This window comes from Tursiops truncatus, chromosome 15 (genome assembly GCF_011762595.2).
Source record: "Tursiops truncatus isolate mTurTru1 chromosome 15, mTurTru1.mat.Y, whole genome shotgun sequence".
NCBI classification, from domain to species: Eukaryota; Metazoa; Chordata; class Mammalia; order Artiodactyla; family Delphinidae; genus Tursiops; species Tursiops truncatus.
In genome coordinates this window covers 54,772,942-54,800,060 of record NC_047048.1, presented here as the reverse complement: position 1 = coordinate 54,800,060, position 27,119 = coordinate 54,772,942, and the positions used below count along the sequence as shown (strand labels likewise).

The following is a 27,119-nucleotide window of genomic DNA, read 5'->3' as shown; positions in this document are numbered from 1 at the left end:
AAAACTACCCTAGACCAAGATGTGCTCTGAGGGGCTAGTGGGCTCTCTATTATTATGTTATCTTAAAAATCACTTTAGGGAGTTCCCTGGTGGCCTAGTGATTAGGATTCAGCACTTTCACTGCCCTGGTCGGGGAACTGAGATCCTGCAAGCCCCATGGCACAGAAAAAGCAACAAAAAAAATTACTTTAAATAATTTTTCCTTTTTAATTAAAAATGGGTCAAAATAGAGAGGATTACAGAAAACAATTTAAGAACCAAGCGTACTTACTGGAGTTGACATTTTGCTATAGCTGCTTGAAGTCCATCCATCTGTATGTTTCTTATGAAATAAAATGTTCAGAAACAGCTCATTCTCCCCCTCTTCATCCTTCCTTGTCTCTCTCCCAAGGCTGCCCCCATCTGAATGGTGCCTCTTTCCGTTGCATCTTGCCCTCCCATTCTACACAAAAATGAATCATACATCCTATGCCATTGGTTTTGTATTCTGGAAGAATTTAAACAGTTTCTTACTTCATAAATCCATTTTAGGCTCCCTTCTGAACAGTGCCCGGGTTGGTTCTGTTTTTCTGAATCTCTCACTCCTCTGGTGTGATGGGTCATCGCAGGTAGCACGTGGAAACTGTCCAGATTATTAGCCATTCCAACTGCAGCAAGTGCTTGTTTCCACGACTGTCCTTCCCCGAGAGACGCAGAAAGCAGGGTAATCGGCTTCCATGTGGACTGAATTGCACGGCCAATGCCTACGAGGGCTGTAAGAGGCCCACATCCCAGCACAGGCTGGAACTGGAGCCCAGCCATTTTACAGAGTGAATCAGGCCCAGAGGACAGAATGATTTCCTTCATGTCACACTTGGAGAGATCGGTAAAGCAAGGACCAGCCCAGGGCTCACGGTACCTTTGCACTAACCAAATTGCCTTTTTCCAGTCTTACTCTTTATCCAGAAAACAACAGGTCATCAATTTGGTGATTTTGTTGCTTCTGATCCCACGGGGGAAATGCCAGCAAACTGTAAACACCCATGTCCTGAGACCCTGGCAAGCTTCCCGGAGACTTAGGTGTCCCTGTCTATTGAGGATAGCCCTGATTCCAGAGTTTGGAGGAAGTGAAAGGAGAGCGGCCTCAAGATCTTCTTGCCCGCAGCGCCCTCTGGTGGCCGACCATATAGCAACCATTTTCATTCGCCACCTGAACACAAAGTCTTTGCAGCCAGTGTTTTTCGCCACTCCTCTTGGGACTTTGCTCCTCCCTCATTAATGCGCTCTGCTGCCTACTCTGTACAAGACACATTTTCTTCTTCCCGCATCCCTGGACTAATTGACTCCCGGCCGATATTGTTTTTGTGTGACCAGAGCTAAGGGAACCGGAAAGAAGGCATTTTTGTTGTGGCTCAGAAATGGGCACGCTGATCAGACTCCAAAGCCAGAGTGACCAAGACGCACGGAAGCGGGCAAAGGGCTGGGGATGCAGAGCAAGGAGGAACGAGTGTCAGCCACAGAGATCCAGGAGGTCTTTCTGGGGAAGCCGGGCTCCGAGTTTTCAAGGAGAAACTGGATTTCCGATGGGGGGGCGGGGGGCAGGGGGGGGGACAGGGCGTGGCCAATTCCTCCCTCCCGGTTTCCCCTCCTCTGGGCCTTACTCTCTTTCCCTCCCTCCTCACTCACCCAGACCCAATAACTCTCCAAATCACCACTACCCAAAATGTCCACTTTCCAGGAGAGGGTTGGGCTGGTCCCTAGGCCTCTTCCAACAGCCTTCTTCTCTCTTGCCCACCATGTCTCCTATGGTTCCTTCCCGCTGCCCGCTGCTCACGTCCTCCACTCGGCTGTTGAACAGCAGGATGCTTGAATCCTGCATTGGCCTGTGTACAGATTGGGCACTGTGTGGACCAATAGGGGGAAACGGTTCTTGAACAGGAGCTGAAGGAAATTAGAAAAATCTAAGGCAGCCTGACAGAAAAGTCCTGGAAGGGAGACAAAAAAGGGCCTTTCCTGTAGATCAAATTGGGCCTATAGACAGGGTTACTCTTGGAGAATCTTCTTGCGTTTAGGCAAGATGGATGGTGGGGAGAAGCTGGGAGCAAAGACTGGAGTGCTTGGGGGAAGTTCAAAGGAGGACACTTGGCTTATTTTACCTGGATTCCAGGGCTTAGGCATATTTGTCTTTTATGAGACCTAAAGATGGTTTTCTTAAGGCACAGGGGAGCTACTGAGGATTAGGGAGCCAGAGAGTGGCATGATGAAAAGTATCTTTGCAAAGATTCCATAAACAAATACTTCCTTTCCACACTGGTTTCTGTGACAAGGCACCAGCTCTCCTGGTACTGTGGTTCCTTCAGGAGCCCCATGTGCCTGCCTGGGGGGCACACCCTGCCGTCCTCCCACAGACAGGAGCTGCCCCTCATGCCCTCAGTGTCTGCCTGCAACTTTCAGACTTTCTGCTCCCCCAGGTGAGCAAGGAAGCCAGCCATGGGTGTCACTCAGAGAGAATGAACTTGAGGCCAGCTGGGTTCTAGAGGGAAGGAGACCAGCAATGGAACATAGATGTGGATCCCAGGCTTCCAGGGTTTTACCTGAATCTGCCACCTGCCAGCTGAGGGGTCTGTAAGCAAGCTCTGTGCCCTCTCAGTTTCAGGGATCCTCTGGCAGCCATGCCACCCTCTCCCTGTCACCCAAGCAGCTTGACCTTTCTGCTGTAAACGCATATCTGATGGAGGCTTGGCATTCTCTGAGAACTCTAAGGTAGTCTATCAGTGCTCTGATTTCCAGGTCAGTCTGTTTTCATACTTTAGAAACAATGATAGAGAAGCTTCAAGATGGCAGAAGAGTAAGACGTGGAGATCACCTTCCTCCCCACAAATACATCAGAAATACATCTACATGTGGAACAACTCCTACAGAACACCTACTGAACACTGGCAGAAGACCTCAGACCTCCCAAAAGGCAAGAAACTCCCCCACGTACCTGGGTAGGGCAAAAGAGAAAAGAATAAACAGAGACAAGAGAATAGGGACGAGACCTGCACCCGTGGGAAGGAACTGTGAAGGAGGGAAGGTTCCCACACACTAGGAAGCCCCTTCGCGGGCGGAGACTGTGGGGGGCGGAGGGGGGGGGAGCTTCGGAACCGCGGAGGAGAGCGCAGCAACAGGAGTGCAGAGGGAAAAGCGGAAAGATTCCCGCACAGAGAATCGGTGTGGACCACCACTCACCAGCCCGAGAGGCTTGTCTACTCACTCACCGGGATAGGTGGGGGATGGGAGCTGAGGCTCCGGTTTCAGAGGTCAGATCCCAGGGAGAAGACTGGGGTTGTCTGCGTGAACATAGCCTGAAGGGGGCTAGTGCACCATGGCTAGCCGGGAGGGACTCCGGGAAAACGTCTGGAACTGCCGAAGACGCAAGAGACTTTTTCTTGCCTCTTTGTTTCCTGGTGCGCGAGGAGAGGGGATTAAGAGCACCGATAAAGGAGCTACAGAGACGGGCGCGAGCCGCAGCTATCAGCGCGGACCCCAGAGACAGGCATGGGATGATAAGGCTGCTGCTGCCGCCACCAAGAAGCCTGTGTGCAAGCACGGGTCACTCTCCACACCTCCCCTCCCGGGAACCTGTGCAGCCCACCACTGTCAGGGGCCCGTGATCCAGGGACAACTTCCCCGGGAGAACGCACGGCGCGCCTCAGGCTGGTGCAACGTCACGCCGGCCTCTGCCGCCGCAGGCTCGCCCTGCATCCGTACCCTTCCCTCCCCGCGGCCTGACTGAGCCAGAGCCCTCGAATCAGTTGCTCCTTTAACCCCATCCTGTCTGAGCAAAGAACAGATGCCCTCAGGTGACCAACACGCAGAGGCGGGGCCAAATCCAAAGCTGAACCCCAGGAGCTGTGCGAACAAAGAGGAGAAAGAGAAATTTCTTCCAGCAGCCTCAGGAGTAGCGGATAAATCTCCACAATCAACTTGATGTATCCTGCATCTCTGGAATACCTGAATAGACAACAAATCATCCCAAATTGAGGAGGTGGACTTTGGGAACAATGATATATATATATTTTTTCCCTTTTTCTCTTTATGTGAGTGTGTATGTGTATGATTCTGTGTGTGATTTTGTCTGTATAGCTTTGCTTTTACCATTTATCCTAGGGTTCCATCTGTCCTTTTTCTTTTATTTTCTTTTTTACTTTGAAAACATATATTCTACCAAAAAATTTTCTTTTTTTAATAATTATTTTTTATTTTAATAACTTTATTTTACTTTACTTATTTTATTTTATCTTCTTCTTTCTTTCTTTCTCTTTCCCCTTTTATTCTGAGCCGTTTGGATGACAGGCTCTTGGTGCTCCAACCAGGCATCAGGGCTGTGCCACTGGGGTGGGAGAGCCAAGCTCAGGACACTGGTCCACAAGAGACCTCCCAGCTCCATGTAACAGCAAATGGCAAAAATCTCCAAGAGATCACCAAATGAAGAGGAAATAGGCAGTCTACCTGAAAAAGAATTCAGAATAATGATAGTAAAGATGGTCCAAAATCATGGAAATAGAATGGAGAAAACACAAGAAACGTTTAACAAGGGCCTAAAGGATCTAAAGAGCAAACGAATAGTGATGGACAACACAATAAATGAAATTAAAAATTCTCTGGAAGGGATCAATAGCAGAATAACTGAGGCAGAAGAACGGATAAGTGACCTGGAAGATAAAATAATGGAAATAACTACTGCAGAGCAGAATAATGAAAAAAGAATGAAAAGAATTGAGGACAGTGTCAGAGACCTCTGGGACAACATTAAATGCACCAACATTCGAATTATAGGGGACCCAGAAGAAGAAGAGAAAAAGAAAGGGACTGAAAAAATATTTGAAGAGATTATAGTTGAAAACTTCCCTAATATGGGAAAGGAAATAGTGAATCAAGTCCAGGAAGCATAGAGAGTCCCATACAGGATAAATCCAAGGAGAAACATGACAGGACACGTATTAATCAAACTGTCAAAAATTAAATACAAAAAAAAATTAAAAGCTGCAAAGGAAGAACAACAAATAACACACAAGTGAATCCCCATAAGGTTAACAGCTGATATTTCAACAGAAACTCTGCAAACCAGAAGGGAGTGGTAGGACATATTTAAAGTGATGAAGGAGAAAAACCTACAACCAAGATTACTCTACCCAGCAAGGATCTCATTCAGATTTGATGGAGGAATTAAAACCTTTACAGACAAGCAAAAGCTAAGAGAATTCAGCGCCACCAAACCAGCTTTACAAGAAATGCTAAAGGAACTTCTCTAGGCAGGAAACACAAGAGCAGGAAAAGACCTACAGTAACAAACCCAAAAGAATTAAGAAAATGGTAATAGGAACATACATATTGATAATAACCTTAAATGTAAATGGATTAAATGCTCCCACCAAAAGACATAGACTGGCTGAATGGCTACAAAAACAAGACCTGTATATATGCTGTCTAAAAGAGACCAACTTCAGACCTAGGGATACATACAGACTGAAAGTGAGGAGATAGAAAAAGATATTCCATGCAAATGGAAATCAAAAGAATGCTGGAGTAGCAATTCTCATATCAGACAAAATAGACTTTAAAACAAAGACTATTACAAGTGACAAAGAAGGACACTACATAATGATCAAGGGATCAATCCAAGAAGAATATACAACAATTTTAAATATTTATGCCCCCAACATAGAAGCACCTCAATACATATGGCAAATATTAACAGCCATAAACAGGGAAACAGACAGTAACACAATCATAGTAGGGGACTTTAACACCCCACTTTCACCAAGGGACAGATCATCCAAAATGAAAATAAAAAAGGAAACACAAGCTTTAAATGATACATTAAACAAGATGGACTTAATTGATATTCATCAGACATTCCATCCCAAAACAACAGAATACACTTTCTTCTCAAGTGCTCATGGAACATTCTCCAGGATAGATAATATCTTGGGTCACAAATCAGGCCTTGGTAAATTTAAGAAAATCTAAATCATATCAAGTATCTTTTCTGACAACAACGTTATGAGACTAGGTATCCATTACAGGAAAAAATCGGGAAAAAATATAAACACATGGAGGCTAAACAATACACTACTTAATAGCCCAGAGATCACTGAAGAAATCAAAGAGGAAATCAAAAAATACCTAAACCCAAATGACAATGAAAACAAGATGACCCAAAACCTATGGGATGCAGCCAAAGCAGTTCTAAAAGGGAAGTTTATAGCAATACAATCCTACCTTAACAGATAAGAAACATTTCAAATAAACAAGCTAACCTTACACCTAAAGCAATTAGAGAAAAAGAACAAAAAACCCCTAAAGTTAACAGACGGAAAGAAATCATAAAGATCAGATCAAAAATAAATGAAAAAGAAATGAAGGAAACGATAGCAAAGATCAATAAAACTGAAAGCTGGTTCTTTGAGAAGATAAACAATTTGATAAACGATTAGTCAGCCTCATCAGGAAAAAAAGGGAGAAGACTCAAATCAACAGAATTAGAAATGAAGAAGGAGAAGTAACAACTGATGCTGCAGAAATACAAAGGATCATAAAAGATTACTACAAGCAACTATATGCCAATAAATTGGAAAACCTGGAAGAAATGGACAAATTCTTAGGAATACACATCTTTCTGAGACTGAACCAGGAAGAAATAGAAAATATGAACAGACCAATCACAAGCATTGAAATTGAAACTGTGATTAAAAATCTTCCAACAAACAAAAGCTCAGGACCAGATGGTTTCACAGGCAAATTCTATCAAACATTTAGAGAAGATCTAACACCTATCCTTCTCAAACTCTTTCTAAATATAGCAGAGGGAAGAACACTCCCAAACTCATTCTACGAGGCCACCATCACCCTGATACCAAAACCAGACAAAGATGTCACAAAAAAACTACAGACCAATATCACTGATGAACATAGATGCACAAATCCTCAACAAAATACTAGCAAACAGAATCCAACAGCACATTAAAAGGATCATACACCATGATCAAGTGGGGTTTATCCCAGGAATGCAAGGATTCTTCAATATGTGTAAATCAATCAATGTGATACACCATTTTAACAAACTGAAGGAGAAAAACCATATGATCATCTCAATAGATGCAGAGAAAGCTTTCAACAAAATTCAACATGTATTTATGCTAAAAACTCTCCAGAAAGTAGGCATAGAAGAACTTACTTCAACATAATAAAGGACATATATGGCACACCCACAGCTAACACTGTCCTCAGTGGTAAAAATCTGAAACCATTTCCTCTAAGATCAGGAACAAGACAAGGTTGCCCACTCTCACCCCTATTCTTCAACATAGTTTTGGAAGTTTTAGCCACAGAAATCAGAGAAGAAAAATAAATAAAAGTAATCCAAATTGGAAAAGAAGAAGTAAAGATGTCACTGTTTGCAGATGACATGATACTATACATAGAGAATCCAAAAGATGCTACCAGAAAACTACTACAGCTAATCAGTGAACTTGGTAAAGTAGCAGGATACAAAATTAATGCACAGAAATCTCTTGCATTCCTATACACTAATGATGAAATATGTGAAAGTGAAATTAAGGAAACACTTCCATTTACCATTGCAACAAAAAGACTCCCATTTACCATTCCTACCATTATTCCTTAGGTAGGAATAAACCTAACTAAGGAGACAAAAGACCTGTAGGCAGAAAATTATAAGACACTGATGAAAGAAATTAAAGATGATACAAATAGATGGAGAGACATACCATGTTCTTTGATTGGAATAATCAACATTGTGAAAATGACTCTACTACTCAAAGCAATCTACTGATTCAATGCAATCCCTATCAAACTACCACTGGCATTTTTCACAGAACTAGAACAAAAAATTTCACAATTTGCATGGAAACACAAAAGACCCCTAATAGCCAAAGCAATCTTGAGAAAGAAAAACGGAGTTGGAGTAATCAGATTCCTGGAGTTCAGACTATACTACAAAGCTAGAATAATCAAGACAGTATGGTACTGGCCCCAAAACAGAAATATAGATCAATGGAACAGGATAGAAAGCCCAGAGATAAACCCACACACATATAGTCACCTTATTTTTGATAAAGGAGGCAAGAATATACAGTGGAGATAAGACAGCCTCTTCAATAAATGGTTCTAGGAAAACTGGACAGCTACACGTAAAAGAATGAAATCAGAACACTCCCTAACACCATACACATAAATAAACTGAAAATGGATTAAAAACCTAAATGTAAGGCCAAACACTAACAAACTCTTAGAGGAAACCATAGGCAGAACACTCTATGACTTAAATCACAGTAAGATCCTTTTTGACCCACCTCCTAGAGAAATGGAAATAAAAATAAACAAATGAGACCTAATGAAACTTAAAAGCTTTTGCACAACAAAGGAGACCATAAGCAAGATGAAAAGACAGCCCTCAGAATGGGAGAAGATATTTGCAAATGAACAACTGACAAAGGATTAATCTCAAAAGTATACAAGCAGCTCATGCAGCTCAATATCAAAAAAACAAACAACCCAATCCAAAAATGGGCAGAAGACTTAAATAGACATTTCTCTAAAGAAGATATACAGCTTGCCAACAAACACATGAAAAAATGCTCAACATCATTAATCATTAGAGAAATGCCAATCAAAACTATAATGCAATATCATCTCACACCAGTCAGAATGGCCATCATCATAAAATCTACCAAAAATAAATGCTGGAGAGAGTGTGGAAAAAAGGGAACCCTCTTGCACTGTTGGTGGGAATGTAAATTGATATAGCCACTCTGGAGAACAGTATCTAGATTCCTTAAAAAACTAAAAATAGAACTAATATATGACCCAGCAATCCCACTACTGGGCATATACCCTGAGAAAACCATAATTCCAGAGGAGTCATGTGCCACAATGTTCATTGCAGCTCTATTTACAATAGCCAGGACATGGAAGCAACCTAAGTGTCTATCGACAGATGAATGGTTAAAGAAGATGTGGCACATATATACAGTGGGATATTACTCAGCCATAAAATGAAATGAAATTGAGTTATTTGTAATGAGGTAGATGGACCTAGAGTCTGTCATACAGAGTGAAGTAAGGCAGAAAGAGAAAAACAAATACCGTATGCTAACACATATACATGGAATTTAAGAAAGAAAAAAATGGTCATGAAGAACCTGGGGCAAGGCAGGAATAAAGACACAGACCTACTAGAGAATAGACTTGAGGACACGGAGAGGGGGACAGGTAAGCTGGGACAAAGTGAGAGAGTGGTAGTGTATATGTGGACATATACACAATACCAAATGTAAAATAGATAGCTAGTGGGATGCAGTCGCCTAAAACAGGGGGATGAGCTCGGTGGTGACCAAGTAGAAAGGTGTGATAAGGAGGCTGGAAGGGAGACGCAAGAGGGAAGAGATATGGGGATATATGTATATGTATAACTGATTCACTTTGTTATACAGCAGAAGCTAACATATCATTGTAAAACAATTATATTCCAATAAATATGTAAAAAAATTAAAAACAATGATAACAACAGTAATACCATCTATTGAGCTCTTACTAAATACAGGGCACTCCAATAAGCCCTTTAAATACACAAGCTATTTTAATCATTAAACTAAACCTACAATGTAGATATTAGGATACTTACTTTTCAGATAAGGAGGCTAACGAAGGTGAAGTGACTTGTCTAGGAAAGTCCCCAAAGTGGGATTTGACTCCAGAGCCCAAGTCCTCAACCCCTATGGCAGTGATTCTTAAGGTTCATCCACATTAGAACCCATTGTAAAAGTACACGTTCCCAGCCTCCAATCCGTTGACTGAATCAGGCTGTCAAGTCTTTGGCCTAAGACCTGCACTCCTACACTCTGGCATGGGGATTCACTACACAACTGGGGCAGATAGTATTTTCCAAAGATGGCCAGATCTATACTTTTATTCCAGGCCACCTGCTTTTCTTGTGATGTGACTGACACTCTTCCCTCATGAGATGGGGTTCTAGATCCCCTCCCCTTGAATCTGGATGAGGTCTGTGGTTTTTCCAAGCTATGAAGTGCAGTGGAAGTGATCCTATGTGACTTCCAAGGTTAGCTCATCAAGAGGATACAGTTTCTGTCTGGTGCGTTTTGGTGCCCTTGTGCTCTCCCTCTCTCTTTGCTCACCTTTGAAACCCAGCCACCATGTTGTGAGGGAGCCCAGACTACATAGAGAGGCCCTGTGTCAGTGTTCCAGCTAAGAGACACAGCTAAGATGTCAGCCAGAATCAACCGCCAGGCATATGAGTGACTGAGCCTTCAGCTGATCCCAAAGCCCAGCCTTCAACCCTTCTGGCTGAAGCCTCAGACATTGTGGAGCAGAGACAGACTGTCCTCATTGTGCCCTGACCCAGAGGTTTGGCTTCTGACCCAAGAAACTGTGAGAGATAACACATGGCTGTTGTTTTAAACCACAAAGTTTGAGATAATTTGTTACAAAGAAAACAATAGCTAATAAGGTACCTAAGTTTGAGAGCACCGTGCTGGGTACTACAATTCCCCAAGGCTTGCAGGGCCTTTGGGCAATACCCTACTATGGCCTGCAACCCTCCACCGTTCGCCCAGGCTGAGCTGTGTTTGTGTTCACATGTAGAGTTTGCCAAGTTGTGTACAAAGATCCACTGACTCTCCTCCTGCTGCAGCCTGTGTTCACACCTTCCTGGATAAATAATGCCACAGCTGTAGCAAGATCAGAAAAAGAACTAAGGGCCAGGGACTTTCCTGGTGGTGCAGTGGCTAAGAATCCACCTGCCAATGCAGGGGACACGGATTCAAGCCCTGGTCCGGGAAGAACCCACATGCCGCGGAGCAACTAAGCCCGTGTGCCACAACTACTGAGCCTGCGCTCTAGAGCCCATGTGCCACAACTACGGAAGCCCACGTGCCTAGAGCCCGTGCTCTGCAACAAGGGAAGCCACTGCAATGAAAAGCCCACGCAGCACAACAAAGAGTAACCCCCGCTCGCTGCACCTAGAGATAGCCCACACACAGCAACGAAGACCCAACACAGCCAAAAATAAATATAAATAAATAAAATTTATAAAAACAAAAAGAACTAAGGGCCAAGTTCAACTCTGGGTTGAACTTGAGATGGAGTTCAAGCACTTTATCCCAAGTTTTTCAGGTGGGGGTGGGGAGCTGGGAGAAAGCTGAAACAGAATGTGTTTGGTAAGGAATACCAGTCTCTCTCCTTAGAGGGATTCATTTGCTCAGGGAGAAAGTCACAGTCGTTTGCAATTGACATCTCGTTTCTATGCAAAAAGAGAGGCAGAGTATAGCAGCGTCTTTGAAGCCAACAGTCTTGAATCTTATCTTGGCTCTAGTTCTCCCTAACTGGGTCAACTTGGGAAAAATCACTTCATCTCTCTGAAACTCAGTTTCCTCATCTGTTAAATGGTTATACCACTTCATAGGGTGATTGTAAAGACTAAGCAAGATAAGCCCTACTAAATCCTTAACAGAGCCTCAGAAAATGAGAGCTATTATTAATAAGATAGATGCTTCCAAATTATTTGAAACATCTTAAATCTATTTGGATTAATTACTGAGATCCACAATGCCTAGTCAAAACTAATTGGTTGCTCAACGTATCAATTATAGGGCATTGGGGGAATGAAATGCAGTTCCCTAACTTTCAGCACACATAGGAAAAAAGGTGTTTTAGTCTGCTCACTCTGCTATAACAAAATACCATAGGCTGAACGGTTTAAACAGTATTAATTTATTTCTCACAATTCTAGAGCCTGGAAAGTCTAAGATCAAGGTTCAGTAGGGTTCAGTTTCTGGTGAGGAATTTCTTCCTGTCTTGAAGATAGCCACCTCCTTCTCATTGTATACTCATGATGGAGACAGAGAGAGAGAGGAAGCTGTCTTTTCTTATAAGGGCACTAATTCCATCATGAGGGCTCCTCCATCATGACCTCATCTAAACCTAATCCCCTCCCAGAGGCTCTCCAAATACCATAACAGTGAGGGTCAGAGCTTCCACATGTGAATGATGGTGGGGGCACAAGTCATCTTAATCCTTGTCATTCCCAAGGGCAGCATCACCCTAAGGTACCTCCATGCCATCTTGGGCTTCTGGGAACAAAATGGAATTTGGTGAGCTTTTATTCTGACATCTTCCTGACCTTCTTGATAGGTTGCTTTGGAGAGGTGGCTATTGACTTCTTTAAGGTCTAAGATGGTCATCTAGATAATTACAATGCATCCTCTCCGCACACAAGGGTGTGTGTATTTCCAGGGACTTTTTGAAATCATTGGACCACATATTAAGAAGACTTGCAGAGGCAGATTTGATTCTGAGCACTGCAGGGCCATGCAGAGTTGTGCCAGACAGGGCCTTAAGTCCAGAGTGTGGCTGAGGCTGCTGATGAGCCCCCAGGCATTAGTTTTGAGGTTTTCTGTGTGCCACCAACAATCATATCTCCTTCACCCTACAGGTAATCACTATCTTGAATTTTGTTTAGTTATCATTTGCTTTTCTTTATAGACTTTTTTTTTTTACAATTTTTTGTATGCTCAAAAAATTTATTAAGTAGTTTTACATGTTCTTGAAAATATTTGCATTTTTACACCATGTGTCTGTTCTACTTAACTATTGCCCAGTTGTATTGTATAACTAACAATCCCAAATTCAGTAGCATACAACTATCAGCAGTTATTTCTCACCATACCTCTAGGGGTTGGTTGAGTTTTGAGCCAGGTCAGCTGGTTTGTGGTTTTGGTCCAGGCCTGCTTCATGTGTCTCCCATTCTCCTAGGACCAGTGTCTTCTGAAGCATCCTCTTCACAAGGCAAAAGGCAGGAGCACGAGAGCAAGCCTAACCATGCAAACACTTTTATTTATTTTTAATTTATTTTTTTATTTTTTTGATACAGCAGGTTCGTATTAATTTATTTTATACATATTAGTGTATACATGTCAATCCCAATCTCCCAATTCATCCCACCACCACCACCCCTACTCCCACCCCGCTTTCCCCCCTTGGGGTCCATACGTTTGTTCTCTACATCTGTGTCTCTGCCTTGCAAACTGGTTCATCTGTACCATTTTTCTAGATTCCACATATATGCATTAATATACAATATTTGTTTTTCTCTTTCAGACTTACTTCACTCTGTATGACAGTCTCTAGGTCCATCCACATCTCTACAAATGACCCAATTTTGTTCCTTTTTATGGCTGAGTAATATTCCATTGTATATATGTACCACATCTTCTTTATCCATTCGTCTGTTGATGGGTATTTAGGCTGCATCCATGTCCTGGCTATTGTAAACAGTGCTGCAATGAACATTGGGGTGCAAGTGTCATTTTGAATTATGGTTTTCTCTGGGTATATGGCCAGTAGTGGGATTGCTGGGTCATACTGTAATTCTATTTTTAGCTTTTTAAGGAACCTCCATACTGTTCTCCCGAGTGACAGTATCAATTTACATTCCCACCAACAGTGCAGGAGGGTTCCCTTTTCTCCACACCCTCTCCAGCATTTGTTGTTTATAGACTTTCTGATGATGCCCATTCTAACTGGTGTAAGGTGATACCTCATTGTGGTTTTGATTTGCATTTCTCTAATGATTAGTGATGCTGAGCAGCTTTTCATGTGCTTCTTGGCCATCTGTATGTCTTTTTTGGAGAAATGTCTATTTAGGTCTTCTGCTCATTTTTTTGATTGGGTTGTTTGTTTTCTTAATATTGAGCTGCATGAGCTGTTTCTATATTTTGGAGATTAATCCTTCATCCGTTGATTTGTTTGCAAATATTTTCTCCCATTCTGAGGGTTGCCTTTTCATCTTGCTTATAGTTTCCTTTGCTGTGCAAAAGTTTTAAGCTTCATTAGGTCCCATTTCTTTATTTTTATTTTTATTTCCATTACTCTAGGAGCTGGGTCAAAAAAGATCTTGCTGTGATTTGTGTCAAAGAGTGTTCTTCCTATATTTTCCTCTAAGAGTTTTATAGTGTCCAGTCTTACATTTAGGTCTTTAATCCATTTTGAGTTTATTTTTGTGTATGGTGCTAGGGAGTGTTCTAAATTCATTCTTTTACCTGTAGCTGTCCAGTTTTCCCAGCAGCACTTATTGAAGAGACTGTCTTTTCTCCATTGTGTATCCTTGCCTTCTTTGGCATAGATTAGTTGGCCATATGTGCGTGGGTTTATCTCTGGGCTTTCTATCCTGTTCCATTGATCTATATTTCTGTTTTTGTGCAAGTACCATATTGTCTTGATCATTGTAGCTTTGTATTTTAGTCTGAAGTCAGAGAGTCTGATTCTTCCAACTCCATTTTTTTCCCTCAAGATTGCTTTGGCTATTCGGGGTCTTCTGTGTCTCCATACAGATTTTAAGATTTTTTGTTCTAGTTCTGTAAAAAATGCCATTGGTAGTTTGATAGGGATTGCATTGAATCTGTAGATAGCTTTGGGTAATATAGTCATTTTGACAATATTGCTTCTTCCAATCCAAGAACATGATGTGTCTCTCCATTTGTTTGTGCCACCTTTGATTTCTTTCATCAGTGTCTTAGGGTTTTCTGAGTACAGATCTTTTACCTCCTTAGGTAGTTTTATTCCTAGGTATTTTATACTTTTTGTTGCAATGGTGAATGGGATTGTTTCCTTAATTTCTCTTTCTGATTTTCATTGTTAGTTTATAGGAATGCAAGAGGTTTCTGTGCATTAATTTTTTATCCTGCAACCTTACCAAATTCATTGATTAGCTCTAGTAGTTTTCTGGTGGCACCTTTAGGATTCTCTATGTATAGTATCATGTCATCTGCAAACAGTGCCAGTTTTACTTCTTCTTTTCCAATTTGTATTCCTTTTATTTCTTTTTCATCTCTGATTGCCGTGGCTAGGACTTCCAGAACTATGTTGGATAATAGTGGTGAGAGTGGACATCCTTGTCTTTTTCCTGATCTTAGAGGAAATGCTTTCAGTTTTTCACCATTGAGAATGATGTTGGCTGTGGATTTGTCGTATATGGCCTTTATTATGTTGAGGTAGATTCCCTCTATGCCCACTTTCTGGAGAGTTTTTATCATAAATTGGTGTTGAATTTTGTCAAAAGCTTTCTCTGCATCTATTGAGTTGATCATATGGATTTTATTCTTCAATTTGTTAATATGGTGTATCACATTGATTGATTTGCATATATGGAAGAATCCTTGCATCTCTGGGATAAATATCACTTGATCATGGTGTATGATCCTTTTAATGTGTTGTTGGATTCTGTTTGTTAGTATTTTGTTGAGGACTTTTGCATCCATATTCATCAGTGATATTGGTGTGTAATTTTCTTTTTTTGTAGTACCTTTGTCTGGTTTTGGCATCAGGGCGATGGTGGCCTCATAGAATGGGTTTGGGGGTATTCTTCCCTCTGCAATTTTTTGGAAGAACTTGAGAAGGATGGGTGTTAGCTCTTCTCTAAATGTTTGATAGAATTCATCTGTGAAGCCATCTTGTCTTGGACTATTGTTTGTTGGAAGTTTTTTTTTTTTTTTTTTTTGCAGTACATGGGCCTCTCACTCTTGTGGCCTCTCCCATGTGGATCACAGGCTCTGGACACACAGGCTCAGCGACCATGGCTCACGGGCCCAGCCGCTTGGCGGCATGTGGGATCTTCCTGGACTGGGGCACGAACCCATGTCCCCTGCATTGGCAGGTGGACTCTCAACAACTGCACCACCACGGAAGTCCTTGTTGGAAGATTTTTAATCACAGTTTCAATTTCATTACTTATGATTGGTCTGTTCATATTTTCTATTTCTTTCTGATTCAGTCTTGGAAGGTTATACCTTTCTCAGAATTTGTCCATTTCTTCTAGGTTGTCCATTGTATTGGCATAGAGTTGCTCGTAGTAGTCTCCTATGATGCTTTGTGTTTCTTTGTTGTCTGTTGTAAACTCTCTTTTTTCATTTCTAATTTTATTGATTTGAGCCCTCTCTCTCTTTTACTTGATGAGTCTGGCTAAAGGTTTATCAATTTTGTTTGTCTTCTCAAACAACCACCTTTTAGTTTTATTGATCTTTGCTATTGTTTTCTTTGTTTCTATTTCATTTATTTCTGCTCTTATCTTTATGATTTCTTTCCTTCTACTAACTTTGGGTTTTATTGTTGTTGTTGTTCATCTTTCTCTAGTTCCTTTAGGTGTAAGGTTAGATTGTTTATTTTTTTTCTTGTTTCTTGAGGTAGGATTGTATTGCTGTAAACTTCCTTCTTACAACTGCTTTTGCTGCATCCCATCGGTTTTGGATCATCGTGTTTTCATTGTCATTTGTCTCTAGGTATTTTTTGATTTCCTCTTTGATTTCTTCAGTGATCTCTTGGTTATTTAGTAATGTATTGTTTAGCCTCCATGTGTTTGTGTTTTTTACGTTTTTCCCTCTATAATTCTATTCTAATCTCAGAGCGTTTTGGTCAGAAAAGATGCCTGATATGATTTCAATTTTCTTAAATTTACCAAATCTTGATTTGTGACCCAAGATGAGATCTATCCTGGAGAATGTTCCATGTGTACTTGAGAAGAAAGTGTAATCTGCTGTTTTCAGATGGAATGTCCTATAAATATCAATTAAATCTATTTGGTCTATTGTGTCATTTAAAGCTTGTGTTTCCTTATTAATTTCCTCTCTGGATGACCTGTCCATTGGTTTTAGTGAGGTTTTAAAGTCCGTCACTATTACTGTGTTACTGTCGATTTCCTCTTTTAGAGCTGTTAGCATTTGTCTTATATATTGAAATACTCCTATGTTGGGTGCATATATAATTATAATTGTTATATCTTCTTCTTGGATTAATCCCTTGATCATTATGTAGTGTCCTTCCTTGTCTCTTGTAACATTCTTTATTTTAAAGTCTATTTTATCTTATATGAGTGTTGCTCCACCAGCTTTCTTTTGATTTCCATTTGCATGGAATATCTTTTTCCATCCTGTCACTTTCAGTCTGTATGTGTCCCTAGGTCTGAAATGGGTCTCCTGTAGACAGCATATAGATCGGTCTTGTTTTTTTTTTTTTATCTATTCAGCAAGCCTGTGTCTTTTGGTTAGAGCATTTAATCCATTCACTTTTAAGGTAATTATCAATATGTATATTCCTATTAGCATTTTATTAATTTTGGGGGGTTTGTTTATGTAGGTCCTTTTCTTTTCTTGTGTTTCCCACTTAGAGAAGTTCCTTTAGCATTTGTTGTAGAGTTGGTTTGGTGGTGCTGAATTCTCTTAGCTTTTGGTTATCTGTAAAGCTTTTGATTTCTCCACTGAATCTGAATGAGGTCCTTGCTGGGTACAGTAATTTTGGTTGTAGGTTTTTCCTGTTCATATCTTTAAATATATCATGCCACTCCCTTCTGGGCTGTAGAGTTTCTGCTGAGAAATCAGCTGTTAACCTTACGGAGTTCCCTTGTATGTTATTTGTCATTTTTCCCTTGTTGCTTTCAGTAAGTTTTCTTTGTCTTTAATTTTTGCCAGTTTGATTACTATGTGTCTTGGCATGTTTCTCTTTGGGTTTATCCTGCCTGGAACTCTCTGCCTTTCCTGGACTTGGGTGGTATTTCCTTTCCCATGTTAGGGAAGTTTTCAACTATAGTCTCTTCAAATATTTTCTTGGGTCCTTTCTCTCTCTCTTCTCCTTCTGGGACCCCTATAATGACAATGCTGGTGCATTTAATGTTGCCCCAGAGGTCTCTTAGGCTGTCTTCATTTCTTTGCATTCTTTTTTCTTTATCCTGTTCCAAGACAGTGAATTCCCCCATTCTGTCTTCCAGGTCACTTATCCATTCTTCTGCCTCAGTTATTCTGCTATTTATTCCTTCTAGTGTAGTTTTCATTTCAGTTATTGTATTGTTCATCTCTGTTTGTTTGTTCTTTAATTCTTCTTGGTCTTTGTTAAACATTTCTCCCATCTTCTCAATCTTTGCCTCCATTCTTTTTCTGAAATCCTGGATCATCTTCACTATCATTAATCTGAATTCTTTTCCTGAAAGGTTGCCTATCTCCACTTCATTTAGTTGTTTTTCTGGGGTTTTATCTTGTTCCTTCATTTGGTACATAGCCCTCTGCCTTTTCATTTTGTCTGTCTTTCTGTGAATGTGGTTTTTGTTCCACAGGTTGCAGGATTGTAGTTCTTCTTGCTTCTGCTGTCTTCCCTCTGGTGGATGAGGCTATCTAAGAGGCTTGTGCAAGTTTCCTGATGGGAGGGACTGGTGGTGGGTAGAGCTGAGTGTTGCTTTGGTGGGCAGAGCTCAGTAAAACTTTAATCTGCTTTCTGCTAATGGGTGGGGCTGAGTTCCCTCCCTGTTTGTTTTTTGCCTGAGGCGATTCAGCACTGGAGGCTACAGGCTCTTTGGTGGGCCTAATGGTGGACTCTGGGAGGGCTCATTCCAAGAATACTTCCCAGAGCTTCTGCTGCCAGTGTCCTTGTCCCCACAGTGAACCACAACCACCCCCACCTCTGCAGGAGTCCCTCCAATACTATCTGGTAGATCTGGTTCAGCCTCCTATTGGGTCACTGCTCCTTCCCCCTGCTTCCTGATGCACACACTACTTTGTGTGTCCCCTCCAAAAGTGGAGTCTCTGTTTTCCCCAGTCTTGTCAAAGTCGTGCAATCAAATCCCGCTAGCCTTCAAAGAATGATCCTCTGGGGATTCCTCCTCCTATTTCCGGAACCCCAGGTTGGGAAGCCTCACGTGAGGCTCAGAACCTTCACTCCAGTGGGTGGACTTCTGTGGTATAATTGTTCTTCAGTTTGTGAGTGACCTACCCAGTGGTTATGGGGTTTGATTTTATTGTGATTGCACCCCTCCTACCATCTCATTGTGGTTTCTCCTTTGTATTTGGATGTGGTGTATCTTTTTTGGTGAGTTCCAGGGTCTTCCTTTCGATGATTTTTCAGCAGTTAGTTGTGATTCTAGTGCTCTTGCAAGAGGGAGTGAGCACACGTCCTTCTATTCCACCATCTTGAACCAATTTCCCATTCATGCAAACACTTTTATCATTAGCTTGCATCTTGTCTACCAACATCTCAGTGGCCAAGACAATCATATGACTTAGTTTAAAATTCAGAAGTGAAAAATTCCTGTCTTCCTACCCTGAGGCATTGGGAAAGGTGTGGGTCTGTAACACAACAGAAGGAAGTCATAAATGGAGGCTGTAACTCAATCTACCACACTGATACGATTATGTTTGTTATATAATTCCATCTAGGAACATGTAGGTGTACTTTTTCATCTTTTTTGTTTTATTTTATTCTGCTCCTGCTGCAGCATAACCTCTTCTTGGGCTGGCTGGTTTACTGTTGCTGTCGCTAGATTTAAAACTCTGCACTGCTGATCGCCATTCTTCAGCATTCAAAACCTCCTAGCAGAACAGCTGCCGGGGAGCACAGTGCATCACTCTGTGTCCTGCCCCATCTGTCCCCTCGGGTTGCCACCCATCGTCGCCTTGCTATGACCACCCTGCAAATAATCCTCATGGCCAGGGACCCTGGAGCTTCTGCCTTGTGGGGGGCAAGGATTTCAAGCAGCCTCTCACTAGTTCCTGGGTCACTCCCAGAAGCAAGGCTGCTATAGCTAATTCTGTGTGTAATCACAGCCATTGATGGGGAAAATACCAGCAATATGATGCACTTGGAAGCTCAGAACAAAATCAAGGGCTGCACAGACAATGTGACTCTCATAGTAGCCAGATCTGAAAGAAAATATGGTCTCCTCTGGTGACAGAGGAAGGGAAACATCACTCATATAAGATGAATTTAGTCTCTGAACCCCAAGAGGTCCTACATATAGGAAGCGCCCACAACAAAAGTTCCATGCCCTTTACCATCTCACCTGCCTCCAGTTCTACCCCCAGGGTCATCACAAACCAGTACAACAACCCAGCTGACTTCTACTCTTCTGAAAACATCTCCAACTTCAACTATGCCTTGGAGTCAAAGAAAGCAGCCAGTGGGCAGGAGATGAATGGCAGAGCCTTAGACCATTCTCAGCTTCCAAGCAGACTTGTCATTGACAAAGATTCTGAAGTCTTCTTCAGAGAAACAGGAGTTAAATGAGGCTCTGAAACAGTTCTCTTCATTCCTGGTTTTGCAGGAAATCTTGGAGTCTGAGGAGAAAGGGGATCCCAACAAGCCATCAGGATTCAGAAGTGTTAAGGCTCCAGTCACCAAAGTGGCTGCATGAATTGGAAATACCCAGAAATTGCTCATGTGTGATAAATGTAGCATTGGCATTGCCGGCGTGTTTTTTGAAGCTGCGGGACCTTCCCCACCACCCTGAGTGTTATGTGTGCACCGACTGTGGCACCAACCTGAAACAGAAAGACCATTTCTTTGTGGAGGAACAGATCTACTGTGAAAAGCATGCCTGGGAGTGGGTCACTCCACCTGAGGGATCCGATGATGTGATCACTGTGTTCCCCAAGTGAGCTGGCAGCTCTGCACCCAACACTGTTCTCCAACGAGCCCCTTCTGCATCTTGTCCTCTAAAAGCTCTGGCCTCTCTTTTCTTGAAAGTTATTAATTACTTTGGTTTTATCCCTGCTTATTAAACGTCATGTCCCCCTTTGCTAGGTGACTCACACTGGCTGCATGATGTCTGCTTTTATAATCAGCAGAGAATGGTTTTGTTCGGTGTCCCCTTGCCAGCGTCACTGTGTCTTCTCTTCACCTCCATTCATCTCTGCTGCAAATGAACATCAGCCAAATTTGAACCAAACTGAATTTACTGTCTGACAATGATTTCATTTTTACTCAATAAATAGACTTCAAAAACAAACAAAAAAATGCCCCAACCCGCCGCCCCCCCCCCCCAAAATACCTCCTAGCAGGCCAATGTGCCTGTCCCATACTCACCTGTTGATGATCACACGCTGGCAGCCCTTCACTAGTCTGCAGCACCGGTGGCGGGGGGAGTTGGGGGGATGCTGCTCCCGTCTCCAGTACCTTGCGGTGGGTCTGCCATCCAGTTCTCTGAGTTGCTCACTCCCAGCGGAGAGCCTGGGCAGGGAAAGGAATCTCGGCCTTCAAGGTCCTCAGGCTCCCGAGATGGTGGCAGCCTTGCTGGACAGACACACGCGGTCCTTCAACCTCAGCCACGCTGCCCCAAGACTCGGACCCCGGCCCACAACGCCTGCCTGGAGGCCCGTGTGGACGCAGCCGTCGGCCTCCCACCCAACCCCCCAACCCAGCTTCACTTCCCGAGAACATCGTTCAGACATTAGAAAAGCTCTGTCTTGTTCCCTCTTGTCACCGGCCGAGAGGGCTAGAAGGACATACCACCCACCTCCATGATACCTACAGTGGAGACGGATGCTCCTTAATGGGACCTCAAAGGCCAAAAAACAGAAAGAAAAGACATTGTTGAATCCGTTACAGAAAAGAATGGGCACCAAACCTCGATAAATACTAATTCCATGGCATTTCAGTGCCTTGAAAGCCTGGTAGGTGTTTGTAAATTTGTCGTGATGCTTGTGGTCTTGAAGCAATATTTGAACTCTTTCCAATGGAGTGAAAATTTCTTCTGTTGACCCCCCAAGTACTGCTGCTGGGCTCAGGATTGCAAACTCCGGGGAACTGATAGGCTTACCGGGAAGGCAAGATAAATCCTCATAGAGGCAAAACGTAAGTGTCAGCATAGCTGTCTTCTGCATTAATGGGAGAAGGATTCTGGGATACAAGTTTCGAAATCCATCCCTCCTCAAGTGAAATACTGCATCCCGGGTTTTGATTCCATATAGCTGTCACTGGAAAGAGGACTTTCCGAATGGGAAATGTGGCTGCTACATTGTTGAAAGCTCACAGCAGCCACACAAGTAATGCTTCATTTCGCCAACATTTGCAATATGAGGTGATATATCTCGTTTTGAAGACGTTAGGATTGGAGGCCTCTTTTCATGAGCTTCTGAATTTATATTGCTTAAGATCTTTCTTCTTCAAGATGGATTTTTTTAAACCCATTATCACAGGCGCCGGACTCCATGCCTGATGGCCGCCCACTCACAAGTGGGGGAGCCCAGGAGCCCTCAACCCAGCACTGGTGCAGAGAATTATGGTTTTTTCTTGTTTGTTTTGTTTTTTTGGCCATGCTGCCTGGCTCGTGGGATCTTAGTTTCCCAAACGGGGATCGAACCCGGGCCCCAGCTGTGAAACCGGAGTCCTAACCACTGGATCGCAAGGGAATTCCCGAGAATGATGTTTTTAACAACTTGAGAATGTCACTTTGCAGTACCTGTGCCTGACACTGCCACCTGGTATACTCCATTTGAGAGACTGTCAGTGCTTGTTATTGGGTTCTAGTGGATACTGAAAAGCTAAAAAAGTAACAGCAGGTGGTACTACACACTGACATCCCTATCCTGAGATGGGTCAGAAATAAGAACACCAACAAAGTGGGTATTGCCAAACAAGCCTCCATTACTAATGGAAATGGTATATCCAGGAAATTAAACCAGGCATTAATGACATCTGACAGGTACATGAAAAAGTGCCCACTCATTGGCCAAACACGGCTATCTTAGATGGAGGGTCTGTGCCAGCCACTCCAGCTTCTTCCAGGCTTTGTTACACCCAGTTTCCTGAGGCTACCTGGGCCTGGTTCACAGACAGACTAGCTAATTAAAGGATGATGGGGTATACCCAAATAAAACTGCTTAAAACTGTGCATGGTAAAGGGAACTCTGCTCAGTTGGAGGGAGCTATAGACTGTAATGCTTGCCTGGAAACAACCCCCCACCCCCAGCCCAAGTGCACCTTATTATATTTTCACTGACTCTGAGGCAACTGAGGCAGTCACTGTGGTGGGACAACTGGATGAAAAAGTTTCATTTTCTCATTTTCTATGGGGACAAACCTTATGGCAGCACATTGCACAAGACCCAAACCCTCTGTGACCCATGTGGATGCCAAAGAGAAAGGATCTTTCGATGATGAACATCACTGGAATACACAAGCTTGTCAAACCCGTACTGCCAGGTAGCAGGTGCCCTTAAAGGATGGAATGGGCCCCTCTGAAAGGAAAAACTGACCAAGATAACTGACAAAGTAGGCTCAGCTCCCAGTGGAGCATACTCTTCATAAAGACACTTTGGGGTCTAAAAGTAGCAATTCCTAGAAATAGTACCACCTATTTAAATAGAATGTTGGTCATGCTGGGGGATGGAGGAGACCTAGACTGCTTGTAAGATTCCCATACTGCATAATTAACCCTTCTTTCTGTACCTCCCATACTTACCTCTTGGGAAACTGGGCTACTGGAGTTTCAGAGTAGCAAAAAAGAACGGAGGGTGGGTGACTCTTATCTGGTGTTTCTTTTGCCATCTGGCTATATTTGTTGAATTGAGGCAATTGTGCCTATGATAATGATCAGGAATATGAGGTTTTCATATTCCACCACAACTCCTAAGGTGGTCCTGTTGCGACCACACGTCAGGGGGTGAGAGAAATTTTCAAGAGTAGTACAAAGTATATATACTGCTGAGCCACATTAGGATGAATCTGAGTTTATGGTGTGGGTAAGACACGGGAAGGATTCTTCAAACATGATGGAGTGACAGGTGCAGGAACCGGTCATTCTGATTATCTGGCTGTGGAAGGACCCTGGCTGATGGGAAGAAAACACTTTAGAGCCTGGGATGTCAGGGGTAAAGGGAGGTACCTAATCTCACTCTGAGCTATTTGTCTGCAGGGAATTTGGCCAATTTAACCCAGACTGCCACCGCCACCCTCCAATATGCTGGCCAGCATTGAATCTTCATCAGAAACCTCCCAATAGCCACTGATATCAGAAAGGAATAGCCTCCACTTGAAACAACAGAACAAAATTGACTTTGTGGACACTGATATTATTGTTAGACATTTTTGTACATTTCTCATTGACTACTGATTCTTCTAAATTCTATAGCATAAGTGCACTGATAGAGACTTAGACCGAATCTGTTTCATGTCTTGGGCAACACTGGACAAGAGGGTCTATGCTAGTATGACTCTCCATCTGGGCCAAGTCAGTTAACTATGTCGTAAACCCAGGTGCAGCATGAGGTGTTGGCAACCACACACACACCACAGTAACTGGCCAGCAGAAAGTCCAGGACAATGTGATTGTCCATTATCAGTTACTTAGAGCATGTGATGGGATGGCCTTTGCTACCAAGAATTCTTGGTTGAATATGTAAAAGGCCAAAGGGTGTGGACATGTAGGGGAATGGCTCCACCTGGGCACCCTGGCAACCTTGCATATAACAACATAAGCCTCACAGGCAAAGGTTTGAATCACAGGTAATCTGACTTTTGGCAGAACACCTTGTGACCCCCCGCCCCCACCCGGAACACAAGAGGATGGAAGGTCTGTGAGAGCGGCTCTGGGCCATTTCTTACTCACTTTCCTATGTTCCCTGAAGGCTGCCACTGCCTCTTGGGTTCTGAGGAGGTATGAGGCTTCCTGTCCCATCCACCACCACCCCTCAGAATAGAGTTGCAGAATATAAAACTGCTTAGCTGCAGTCTAGAATTGGCTCCTCAGCAGTGGGTATAACCCAGCCTGTGCCTTGCCTTTTTGGTGTGTAAGCTTGACAAATGAAAGACCCTACAACTTCCCTTCCCTACTAAGAAGTAAAACAGAAAACCAGAAGAAAAACAGCATCACTCAGGGAACTCTATGGATTAATGCCACAGTCCAAGACTTGAAAGAAGCAGGGATGGTGATATCTATCATATTTAAACTCACCAGTTTGGCCTGTGCAGAGCTCAAATGAATTTTGGAGATTGACTGTGGGTTATTATTAACTGAGTCAGGGACTCTAATTATGATTGCAAGGTCAGATTTAAAAATTTTACTGGAGGGACTTCCCTGGTGGTCCAGTGGTTATATGGATGTGTTCTCCCAATGCAGGGGGCCCGGGTTCGATCCCTGGTCAGGGAACTAGATCCTGCATGCATGCCGCAACTAAGAGTTCACATGCCACAACTAAAAAGACCCACATGCTGCAACTAAAGATCCCACATGCCACAAGGAAGATCCTGCATGCCGCAACTAAGACCCAGAGCAACCAAATAAATAAGTAAATATTTTTAAAAATAATAAAATATAAAAAAAATTAAAATGTTCCTGGAGCAAATCAAAATGGCCCCTGGAACTTTGTATATAGCTGCTGACCCAGCTAATGCCTTTTTCTTCATATCAACTTGCAAGGACCACCAGAAAGTTGCTTTTACCTATCAGTGGTCACCACATACCTTCACAGCACCATGGGGCCAGGTCTATTCTTTTCTCTGCCATAATATAGTCTACAGAGATATTGACTTGACATTACACAAAACATAACACTGGTTCACTATATTAAGATTATGCTGATTGGATTTGATGAGCAGGAAGAAGAACTTTAGATGCCTTTATTAAGACATATATGAACCACATTATGGGAGATACAGCCAATGAAAATCCAGGGAGTTGTCACCTGAGTGTAGTTTCCAGGGTTTCAGTAGTCTGTGGCAAAAGACCAGGTTCCACACCTTGTACCACCTGCCATGAACAAAGGTACATAACTCTTGGTAGACCTTTTTGGAATTGAGAGGCAACATATATCACAGGTGAGTATACTCTCTTGACTCATCTACAGAGTTGCTCATGAGAAGGACAGTTTCAAGTTAAACCAGAGAAAGATGAAGCTCTGTGATAAGTCCAGGCTGTAATACAAGCTGCTCTACAACCTGGTGCTTATGCTCCAGCAGGTCCAATGATGCTCAAAGTGTGGCAAATACAGTTGATGTATGGAGCTTCTCACAAACATGAACAGAAGAACAACAGCTTGATTTCTGGGGGTTTTTAGAAAATATCCACTTCTGGAGATAACTATTCTCTTTTTGAGAGTAGCTTCTGGTTTGCTACTGGGCCTTGGTAGATACTGAACTCCTAACTTCAGAACATGAGGTAGTCCTGTGGCCTGAACTTCCCATAATGAACACACTTGGCCATAAGTTTGAGCATGTGTAGAAGCAATTTAACATCAAACGTAAATGGTATGTAAGAGATCAGATTTGAGTAAGTTGGGAAAACCTGAGTAGGTTGCACGAGCAGGGGGCTCAGACTCCTTTGACATGAATTCCTGTTGCATTTTCTGCTCTCTTTCGATCCATGCTTATGGCCTTATGAAATGTTCCTGATGACCAACTGACTGAGGAAAACACTTGAAACTGGTTTACATCTGGGTCTGCACAATTAGCTGGTAATACAGAAAAGTGGCCAGCTATTAGCACTGCAGGGGTGACCCTGAAGTACAAAGGATTTTCCTTCCTTGCCTGTAATGCTTCTGCCAGCAACAGCATCTGTGGACTCACAGGATGCCTTATGCACTTTCATGATAATTCACCCACTGTTGTATTGAATCAAGAAGCTCATTTCACAGCAAAGAATGTTCAGCAATGGACTCATGCCCATAACATTAAGTGCTCTTACCACGCACCCCATCACCTGGAAGTGGCTGGCCTAATTGAAAGGTAGAAGGGCTTAGATTCAGTGTGGCATCTGTTGGGAGAGGTTCGGCTGTGTTTAACAGTTTAAACAGTATATACTTTGTGTCAGAGACAATTATATGGTGTTGTCTCCCCTATGGCCGGAATACATTGCTCTGTGAGTGAGGAATAGAATTGGGTGTGGCTCCTGTGGCAATTACATCTAGTAACCCATTTGCAGAATTTTTGTATTTTGTCCCAGCAAATTAGAGTTATGATAGTTCAGAGGGTTAGTGCTCAAGGAATTAATATCAGAGGACCTAGCAATTACGAGACTTCTATCTGAATACTTTATACTCTTTATTCCATTGAACCAACAAAAAGAGAATACTGTCCAGTGTGATTGATCCTGATTTCCAAGGGGTAAGGGAGGTTGCTGCTACCCAGTGGGGGCAATGAAGGCTATGTTAGGAACCCAGGGGATTCTTGGGGTGCCTCTTTGTGCTTCCATGCTCAATTTTAAAGATTAATGGAAAACTACTACAACTAAAAGGTGGCAGGATTGAGGACTCAGACCCTTTGGGAATATAGTTTTGGATCACTCCACTTGATACAGAACTGAGACT

General features: G+C 42.6%; 2 pseudogenes; one reads left to right on the top strand and one right to left on the bottom strand.

Annotated features, from left to right (window-relative positions):
* The first annotated feature begins 19,498 nt into the window (after positions 1–19,498).
* LOC101325088 (PDZ and LIM domain protein 1 pseudogene) lies at positions 19,499–20,474 on the top strand (annotated as a pseudogene).
* Positions 20,475–21,342: 868 nt separating this feature from the next.
* Positions 21,343–23,364, bottom strand: LOC101325366 (mitochondrial nicotinamide adenine dinucleotide transporter SLC25A51-like; annotated as a pseudogene).
* Between the last annotated feature and the right edge of the window lie 3,755 nt (positions 23,365–27,119).